This window comes from Pinus tabuliformis, chromosome 3_2 (assembly GCF_031772625.1).
Source record: "Pinus tabuliformis cultivar Carrire ecotype Pingquan chromosome 3_2, CPIR1, whole genome shotgun sequence".
In the NCBI taxonomy this organism is placed as follows: domain Eukaryota; kingdom Viridiplantae; phylum Streptophyta; class Pinopsida; order Pinales; family Pinaceae; genus Pinus; species Pinus tabuliformis.
In genome coordinates, this window is record NC_142302.1 from 395,754,881 (window position 1) to 395,765,985 (window position 11,105).

Genomic DNA, 11,105 nt, shown 5'->3' on the forward strand with positions numbered 1-11,105 from the left:
TTATCTCTTTGAAATAATACTTTTGAAATAATACTCATGGCAGGTTGGGAAAAAAAAATCATTTATAATTAAAATATAATAAAATTACTACAACTCTTCAATTGCACCAAAATCTCCCTTCAAACTCTGCCCACCCCACGCCATGCTGGCCCAAATGAAGGGTATCAGAATCGAATTAGGGCGAGAGAAAATAAAGAAGTACATCGAAGGAAGACAAAAATCGAGACCTTTATTATTCATTGAGCAAACCCGAAGCAATACGTAGCGTGAAATTGACATCCCTTTCATGCACAGATTTACGAGAGTTTGACATTCAAGGACGTGTAATTAGGCGGCGAATTAGGGACGCAAAAAACACATTATGGTGCAATTAAACGTCGCGTATAATTCCATGGAGTTCACAGTCGAAGTATACACAGGATACGTCGACTAGAGCCATGACGGATCCCACAGCTCCGGTAGGGATTGATCATCTTTATCACGAGCATCTGAAAGTTGGTACCCAATGGGAAGTTCATCGAATGAAGATACGGATCTTTCATGGAAAGTGCTCAGAGTGTGAGAAAACGGCTCCGATATGGATTGATCTCCGCCCTCAACACTATGCAGGTTTTCTCTTATGTAAGCAGTGATATTCGCCTGATGCAAATTCATGTGAAGAAGCTCCGCCTGCAAGATCGCCTTCTCTAACTGCAGCTTACAGACATGTTCCTGCAGCTGCCAGATTGTTCCCGCGCACCCATACACAGGGTCTCTCAGCCTTGCGCTCGCTTCATATACCATACTGCTAACTGCATCAGTGCGCATTTTCAGTGGCAAATCCTGAATAGAAATCGTCATGTCAGCACCAGCATTGAAACATGATTGCAGCAAACCTGAATAAACGAGAATAAATTGCAGCAAGCCTGAGTGAAAGAGAATATTCCTATTTACTAGAGGCTTTCTAGAATCTATCGAAAAGCTCCGGAATAAAATAGAATACTGTTAATTACCAGAGGCTTTGTAGACTTTATGGAGAAGAGGTAAAGTATTATTTCTTCTATGCAAGAGACGAAGTTGGTTATCAGAGGCTCTGAAGGATTAAAAAGAGTAACAAAGTTATTTAGTCTATGAGCATGAGCAAGAGGAAGATAGAAGAGTAAAAAAATCAATAGAGAGAGAAGAGTAAAAAACTTATATTCTTTATTAGCTGGAGAAAGAGAAAATATTTTGTAGTGGAGGAAGACAGTAATTTCTTCTCAGCTGCATAAGAAGGTTATTAGAGGGGGGTTATTAGAGGTTTCACAGAATTTATGGACAAGAACAATTTTTTTTTTTTTCTTTTCTATAAGGAAAAATTAACTTTTTTTTATTATCAAAAAGTAATCACATATTCTTTATATTTTTGTTTTTAATGTTATCTATACAATTTAGTCAAAAATCAATTTAAAAATTAGTCTTTCTTTGTCTAACTTCATAAAAACAACCAAGCCTTAGATCCTATTACAACTATCAGTAATATCTTCACAGAAAGCACACAGTAGTTTTAAAAACAAATCAGTTATATACAACTAAAGACCGATAAAAACCATAGTTACCAAGTTCGAATTCGAATTCGAATCAGTAGTTTTAAAAACAAATCAGTTGTATACAACTAAAGACCGATAAATATTAAAAACTACCTACATGAAGCCACTAGAAAATGATAAAAACTACCTATATCTAGAAAATGATAAAAACTACCTATGTTAGGCCACTAAAAAAATATACTTCCGAAGCTTTGTAAGTTACCCATGTCAAAAGTAGCAAAACTAATCAAACACTACTTACCACCACAACCTTCCTTTGACAAGAGATTTGTTACTTGGTTCTACTCCTTTAAAATGTGTGAGATCTCTGAAAAGTCTTTGCGGGAAAGAGAGGAAGATAGTTATTAGAGGCTTTCCAGAGTTTATAGAAAAGAGTAAAAATGTTATCTCATCCATGAGTATGAGAAACAGAGAAGATTTTATAATGGACAAAGATAGTTATTTTTTCTATGCCAGGGTGGAAGATGGTTATTAAAAACTTTGCAGAATAAGAAGTTCTCGTTCCCATAAGCCCCTGTTCCGAATGATCTTCGCCCGTATTTCCAATCCCATGAGACGATTGCGTATCAAATTGTGCGTTCTATGGACAACATTCCATGCAGCAGAGTCGTTGTTTCCCCTTATACCTATTGATATGTCGTCACAGTAACGACCGTAGTCTAATTTCATTTATCTACACAGGTGAAGGGCATAGAGATCTAACTGATGGAGAGCGATATTCATAAGTACAGGGGGAAGTACTGCACCTTGGGGGAGCCCTATATCCTTGTTAGTGAAGTCTGTTTCGTCCGTGGTCTGTGAGGTCTAAGCGGAGATATTATCTACACCAGCGGAGCCGCTCGATTGACTACAGGAGATCAAGGTCAACGACTGGTAAATTGAAACCTGTGAACCTAGCCTAACGTGTAGAAGATTTCACTTTATAGAGCTTGCCTTATGTCTGGAATATTGACATTACGAACCTGGCCTTATCTCGAGTAGCTGGTTCATTCCCCCATTGCGAACGTGGCCTTTAAGTGGTAATTTCAAGAGTGAAAGGGTGACCTGGTAAAAGCAGTTTAAGCCCTAGCTTTCCTCTTTTCTAATCGCGGCGATCTGGTTCGATAGATGTGGGCAGGATGATTTGAACTAAACGAATAGATGCTTCGATTGCTGTATACCGCTTCCCGAAAGCAGTGCCCTTACCATCTCAGGTTGTAGGGGCGGTCAGGATCGATAGCTCACAGAGGATCAGGAGGAAGCTAGTCTATCTCCGTCCACTCATGCTTGCATGCCGTCCCTCCCATTGAAATACAATTAGTGGATACTTATTGATTGAAATGAAATCAAAATAGTGAGATTGAACCATCCCCAATCATCACGCAATCGAACCATCACTCACCAATCTTCACTCACACCGACCTACCCGCCATGCAGTCTCTCCCGCCAAATAGTAGTTATGGCAGGATTAGTTCAGGCAGGAGAAGGATTAGTTCCGCCAAGCAATGCCCACTACTGCTTCTCTCGCTAGCACTCTCACTCGCACTACCTCCCTCACGGAGGAGTAAGTCATGGCAGTAAAAGGGGGAATGCGTTCTTGCTGGCTGGCCGTCCCACTCATGCCTTCATTAAGGCTTGAAGAAATAAGGCTTGAAGAAAGGATTGATTCAAGTACTTTCCCACCTTCAACAATAGCTGGTTCTACTTAAATAGCTGGTCCTACCTTCGATAGATCGGTCTGGTCTTACCTTGTATGGAAGGTCTGGTAAGACGATCAAAAAGGCTGGTCCTACCTAGCTTATCGGGTTACTGGCTGGTCCTAAGAAGGTCAAGGAACGTTTCAAGACTAATCCTTGGGTGGTGTCGTTCTAAGGTCGCGAAGCAGGGTCTGTCTCTTCTCTAGCGGGGTGATAAGGGAATCCACTAACACACGATGTAGCGATGGTCGTTTTCAGGCAAGAATCCCAGGCAGGGTCTAGTCTATTTGGTGGCCTAGCAATAGCGTAAGTAAGTGGTGGGAAATTCCCCACCCACAATTTGAAAGCGCGAAGGTCCGTTCTAAGATTGCTAGTAATCTGTTCTGCAAAGGTCAAGTCGATGTGGGTGACTCTCCCGGATGAATAGAGCACTCTCACTAACCTACTGAGCAATCTTCCTCCATCTCCTAAACCATCGCCTATACCGGCAGGCGGGGATTGGGCTCGCCTAGCTACGAAGGGAAACATTACCAGCAACTGGAGAACAAACAGAGAGAACAAGAGCAGATGGGCATATTCTTAAGGTTGGTGAGATCAGTCAGTACCGTAGGGAGCTTGGGAACATTATGTCCTTATCGCTAGCGGCATCCGTCTCATTATCTCGGTCAAGCATCAATGGAGAGAGGGCAGGCAGCAATCACTTGAGTAAGCCCTTCCCTGATTACAGGAAAGCGCCCTCCGGGTCCTTTATTCCGCCCGCCGTGTTTCTTTCTTGGACCAGCCCGTTGGTTTCTTTCTTTATTCCAGTCATTATTTATATATGTAATAACACTAGATTCGGCCCCCCACCCACCAAGTCCACGTATACCAAGTACACCCAGTATGTTTAAGGAACCTGCCAAGTCCCCCCAAGTGAGTTAAGCCGCCAAATGCAGTTTATACCAGGAGGCAATGCGCCTTCTTTTCTGTTTGCGAACCGATAGCCCATCATTCCCCACCCCGGTCATTGTCAGTCTGCCGCCAGTCGAGCATCCTACTAATTCGGCCATTTTAGCTATATTATATATGTCATTATGCTATTTTGAGAGATCGAATTGTGAACTTCTTCCATAACATGCCTCCTCTTCTTAACGTTTATCTATGACAGGCTGGATGGCTTTTCAATTGCCTTGCACGATTCCCTTGGTGAGCCCCATTTATTCCCATTCTATAGTTGTTGAGCCCAATTCCCATAACGTAGGAGGTCTAATGCTCTGGTTTGGCCCAGGGAAGGTTGGAACAACAGCTCTACCAAAACCTCCAAATTCGTTATCTAAATAAGCAAGACAACATTTATATACAATATCGCATTTATACGTTTAACTTGGACTCGCATATCATTGCCTTAGCTTCAGTCTGAGTCACCCTAAGGCTAGCCCCGTGAAAGCCTAGAGATATGGTCACTACATGTTAATATACGAGCTCGCATGGATACGTCCTTGCCAAAGCCCATGCACTCTGCCTTAGAGTGAAAGCTAGAGTCCAGAGAGAATAAATGATCTTTCTCATTCTCTCTATTCTTAGTTCTTAGCTTTAGTCCCATGCACTCCTTATAGTGAAAGCTCCAGTTAGTTTTAAGCGGAAGATCCAGAGTTTAGTTAGAACAGAATAACTCTCTCGCCATATCTACGTTTCCACTTGGACTCGCATATCTACGACCAGAGAAACAAATTATAGGGCTTCTACTAGGGCTTATCACACTAGGGGCTCTTCTCTACGGGGCTCTCTAGACGAGTGGGAGGTCCCCCGACCCGAGTCAGTAAGTGCGGTAAGTCATGTTGATTTCGCACCTCCCAGGTAGGAACCATTCATAGGTGGTGGTTCCGTAGTGTAAGTCATGTCACCAGGGTGAGGGTGAGTCATGAGCAAGAGCTAGAGAAGATTGTATAATTGAGAAGATGGTTATTTCTTTATCCTAGGGAGGAAGATGGTTATTAAAAGATTTGCAAGATTGGTGGAAAAATGTAAAATAGTTATTTCTCTATGAGCATCACGAAGAAAATGAAAAACGATTTTATAATAGAGGAAGATGGTTATTTCTTCTATTCTAAGGAGGATGATGGTTATTGGAGACTTTCCAAGACTTCTGGATAAAAAGTGAAAAAGTTATTTCATTTATCATCATGCTCAAGAGAAAAAGAATATTTTATAGTGGAGGAAGATTGTTATTATAAAATTTATAGGATTTTTGGAGAAAAAGAAAAGATGGGATGATTTTATTTTAGGATTATGTTAAGTGGTTGGGAGAAATGATAATTGTCATCTCCACTTAATTCAATTCTCCCAAACAAATGATATGGTGAAATTTAATATAATAACTTTTAACTTTATTTTTAACTTTAAATATTTTTTCTGCATCATCTTTCTCCAACCCAAACATATATATTGGATATATATAATTAAATATAAATAATTTAAAAATTATATGATATCATTATACACTCAACTCATTAAAAAATGAAATATAACTATAATTATGATTGACTTTATAATTAGAAGCTCCCATTATAACTTGAATTTACCATCTAAATTTAATGATACAATAAGTTATATTACTATATTTATTTATATAATATATTTATATAATACATTTTACAAAAGAAGAGACTGGAACATTTATATGATACATTTTACCAAATAAAAAAATGCAAAGGTGGTATAAATAACATATAAATATCAACGCAGTAACCTATGTTATCTTTATTACAACATAAATCAATTCAAGTTTCAACGAAGCAAATATAATGATAATAATTTTCTGAAGTTACAGTGCAGTGTGAGACTCAATGTTCATCCCAAACACAAAGTTATGGTTATTAACACACAAATCAATCCCAAACACAAAGTTAGGGTCATTAACACACAAATCAAATATATGAAGACTTTTACATAATGTTTACCTCTAGCATTTTTATGATATTGCTTGCTCCAAATACTGTATGTGCATCTGCAAATTTCTGAACATCATTTTGTGGGAAGTAAGGGGCCAGCACACAGCTCTCTGTACATCGTCTTCTCAACAGCCTGCAAGCTGCGCATGGTGATGTTGTCTGTCGTCCTCCTCTTAATGTGCTCATCTGCAATATGAAGTTACCACACAGTAGCCCATTATGAACATGACTGCAACAATTAGAATGCAAAAAAAAAAGAGACTGCAACAGTGAGACACCAAGCACTGAAAAAAAAGAAAATGAGAGAAATCTGCAGACTTTAAGGATTTTGAAGTAATGACAAAATGCTCAGATTAACAATTCCAGCACTGGCCGAGGGACCTCAAAATCCTGAGGAGCAAGACGGTGATGTATGCCCTATCTGATGACATGGTGGAGGTGAGAGCTGCATTTATAAGAATTGTGGGGAGAGTTAGGGGACTCTCATTACATTGCGGGCAGATTCAACAAGTGAAGTCACACAAAACGGCGCAACGCATTGTCTGGTTCTTTCCCGTGAGGCAAGCAGCTGAAGCGGTTGACTATAAAACCATGACCTCTGTCTGAACTGCCTGTGACTTCTTCATCTTTGTTTTGTCTCTTGCGGCTTACCGATCTATCAGACGAATAGGTTAAAATTCCCCCGCGTTTTTAGGGGCATCAGTATTCAGAGCCAGATGGTTTAAATGAGAATTACAAATTTGAGTTCTCAAATCTGACTTCCGGATCCATCAGAGGAATAGGATAAAATCTTCCGTCTTTTTAGGGGAATCAGTATTCAGAGTTAAATGGTTTAAATAAGACTCACAAATTTGATTTCTGAAATTTGTAAAATCTGAAATTTGTAAAATCAAGTGCTTCACACAGTAACAAAAATTTAAGATTTCATCAGAAGATTTGGTCAAAACATTGCTGCAAAAAACAACAAAAAATTAGATTTGATGAAAAGAATTGGTGAAAGATTGTATGATATAATTTAGAAGAAAAAGAAATCAAAATGTATAATAGTTAAATTGAATTATATTCTCATCTAAAAAATAACCATATTTTAATGGATTTCAAATAACCAAAAATTAAAATTTAGTTAAAAATTGTAAGATTAGGCTTGAGAAAAAGAGAAGTTCAAAATATATAACAGTTAGATTGAACTATATCTTAATTATCAAGACAATAAATGATTAGTATTAAAAAATATTGCTTTTAACTATTTTGTAACCATTTTTATAATTGAAACTTTCAATATAAAACTTTTCAATTTCAAAGTAAGTAAGATATTTGGATTTCAAAGGGTGGTTTCGAGTAACCATATAGTGATGTTAATATATGTTATGTCAACTATGTACTTTTTAAAATGAACATTCAAAGAGTTATTGTTTTAACCCATGTAAGAGTTATTGTTTTAACCTATGTAAGATTTTATTATAATAATTTCTTTTATTGCAACTAATTAATTTATATGATATGTATTATTACTAATGTCGATTTTTGTGCCAAATGACTCTCTTGTGACGTTTATGTTATAAAAATTTTCATTGAACCTTATTTCTTATATTTTAACATTAGTTAAGATAATTTTTTTTTTCCAAATGTGTTAGATGTTTCTTGGAATCAAAGTTTTACTTGTGAAATTTGCTCAATCCAAATGCCTCATAGGTTTTAAAGAATAAAAAAGCAAGTTTTTTCTTCAAAAATTGTATGACCAATTTTTTGAAAAAGAAATGCTAAAAATGTATAATAGTTAGATTGAGTCATATTCTAGAATGAGAATTGAATCATGATGTGGGGTTCATTCGGACAAATAATGTTTCTGCAGAAACTGTAGGCTTCGTAGCGTTGTGACTTGTGACACCCTCCAATTCTAAGTAGGAGTTCAGATTGGCCCAGATCCTCCAATGAAATAGGTCACAAATCTTCGTGTCATCGGCTTTTTATAATTGCAATCCTCCTTCCCTCTCATCAATGGCCTCTCTCTTTTGAAAAGGTAATTGTTTTAAGATTTTGAGTTCGTTGATTTTTTTCTTGTGGCGGTGCAGCCCATCGTGGCCAGTTTAGCTCGGGATTCTGAGTTAACCCTGAATGTTTTAACCTTCAATGACCTAGTAGCTAATGGACCCAAATTCCAAAATCCTCTTCCTCCAAATTTGTTAAGAAGCTTGATGATATCCCTAAAGTTGATTCCAACCCCTCAAGCCTAATGACAGGCCCTTCAACTTGCTAATTGAGGCTTGATTGGCCAATTTACTCACTTCTGGCCTTCACTAAGATGAGTTAGATCATGTATCCAAACTAATTGGAAAGCAAAACTTAAAGGGGAAGTGGTTTCCTCCTTTGTGGGAAAGTGTTTCTTCACCTTTCATTTTGAGCTCAAGGAAGAGAGGGACCTTATTTTCATAATCATTCCATACATTATGGAACCTCAAGGTATGTATTTGGATATATGGAACCCTAACTTCAACCTAGACTGTGATATCCCTATGACAGTCCTAGTTTGGGTTAAGCTACCATATCTACCTTTTCATTGCTAAAATGATGCCACCTTCAGGATCATTAGCAACTCTCATGGATAATATATTGACTTTGTTGAACCTAGGGAAGGACTATTTGCTTGTGCTCGAATTTATGTAGAAGTGGATCTGGAAAAGGGTCTTCTAGCAGTAATAAATTTATGCATGCATGACTGGATGCGCATTTAGGAAGTGGACGATGACCAATTAGCATTCAAGCGCCAGATTCTCCACAAATATGGTCACTTTTCTAGGAACTGCACCAAAGCCCTGGTTATCTAAGAAAATAAGGAAGAACACAGGGATGAATGGAAACAATCTGAAAGGAGAATAGGTCTTAATACACAACAGGGTCCTCAACACTAGAAGAATGTCGAGCAGCCTAAGGACGCGGAAGGCCCTACTAAAACAAATAACAAACAGTAAGGAACTAGCCTATCTGGTATCCATTCAACAGATAAGAATAAATGTGAAGCTTTAGTAGATCTGAATGATGAAGAAGGACTTTCCCAAAAATATACAGAGCTAGATCCTCAAAACATCCCACCTCAAAGTCCAAAGAAAGATCCGGAAGAGGAGAATTGAGGTCCTGAAACCTCTGAAAATGATTCGTCATACTTGTATGGGGAAGAATAGGATATCTACCTATGATCAAAGGAAGCCCCCCAATCATCTAGAATATCCACTCCAACAGATAAAAAATTAGAAGTTGAAAAATCCAAACACATGGAAAGGAGAACCCAACTCACTAGAAGGAAAATCAACGGGGAGATCTGTGTAGCCCAAACTAAGAAAGATAAGGAACTGGGATATCAAAGCATCATACCTCACCAGTTGGTTGATCATGGTACAAAGAAGGGAAAAAAGGTGTGATGATAGGCTCATTGAAGGGGGAATCTCAACCAAAAAGTAAGTAATGAATATAATCTCCTAGAATTGCAGGGGCTTGGGTTGCAATAAAATAATCACAAAAGAAAAATATTTTTTATTGAAAGAGAAGCCAACAATAGCCCTTTTGAAAAGAATAAGCGAGATGAGATGGACTTCTCATCCAAGTCCAACAAGATATGGAACAAGAGTTTCCATCTTGAGGTAAGTTCTCATGGTGTATCAGGGGGTATATGTACACTATGGTATCTATATCAATTAAAACTAATAGACAGTAAAAAAAACGAATATTGGATCACTGCTTCTTTCAACATTCTGACTCTTAATATGGTATGCACCATTGTAAATGTTTATATGCCTTTCCTCTTTAGGGAAAAGCAAGATTGTTGTAAATCCTTGATGGATATTAAAGATATATCTTTTGGTACAAATTGCATCATCAACAAAGACTTTAATACCATATTTCATCAAAAATAAAATAGAGGAGGGTCATTGGTTAGGGATGCGCAGAAAGAAACTATGGAGGACCTAATTAGTTCCCTCAACATGATTGATATAAAGCCTTCTAAAATGAGATACACTTGGAACAATAAAAGATAGTTGGAAGATTTGGGTAGTAGATGGAATAGATTGTCAATACTATTTGTAATAGATATGTTAATAAAATTTTATAAGTATTAAGTAGTGTAAGCCTAGGTGTTGGTAAATAATTTTCTAAAGTAAATTCTTACTTTAGTCAAAATTATTATATTCCTGAGATTTATCACAAACCATTCTACTCAATTTTACTTGTTGAAATTACATACAAAAATATGGAGCAACATATTATTATTTATAATACATATTTTCCAAATAAGAAAGAGGCCAATGCGTGATAAGATTCATACACTTACCTCAAATTAAGGATTGAACAACTATTTATGATGCGGTAACAACTCTTTTAGCATATACAAATATGTCCTTGATGAAATTAGTTGGATTTGGATTTGATGTGGCATATGCATGAGGGGTATATGAAAAGGTTTATCAACTAAATTGTGTCAACATGCTCTTCATTTATTATATATTCATTGCATATCTCATTGAGAAGCATTAACAACAAATGATGCTTCATCTCATTTTCCAGAGTTGTAATTTATTGATAAATTCACAAATAAAGTTTATTCTTGGCTTGGACAATCTACTAAAAGACATGGAGAACTAAAAGAACTAATGGAAACATTTCAAATCACCAAGTTAGAGGTGTTACAAATTCACCAAATTAGGTGGTTGTCTAGAGGAATGGTCATGGGAAGACTTGATAAGCTCATGTATGCTTTGTTAAAAGATGTGGAGTTAGGAGAGAAGAAAATGTATGACTTGGTAACAATATTTCAAGTACAATTTTGCATCCATTTACTTGCAAATGTTCTTATTGAGTTAAATAGGTTGAATCACAAGTTCCAAGAGGATTAAGTGGATATTACTTCTATAGGAACTACTTTAGATATTACAATTAGC

At 37.2% G+C, this 11,105-nt stretch overlaps 1 pseudogene; it reads right to left on the minus strand.

Annotated features, from left to right (window-relative positions):
• Nucleotides 1–429: 429 nt before the first annotated feature.
• LOC149181066 (LOB domain-containing protein 4 pseudogene) lies at nucleotides 430–6,360 on the minus strand (annotated as a pseudogene).
• Between the last annotated feature and the right edge of the window lie 4,745 nt (nucleotides 6,361–11,105).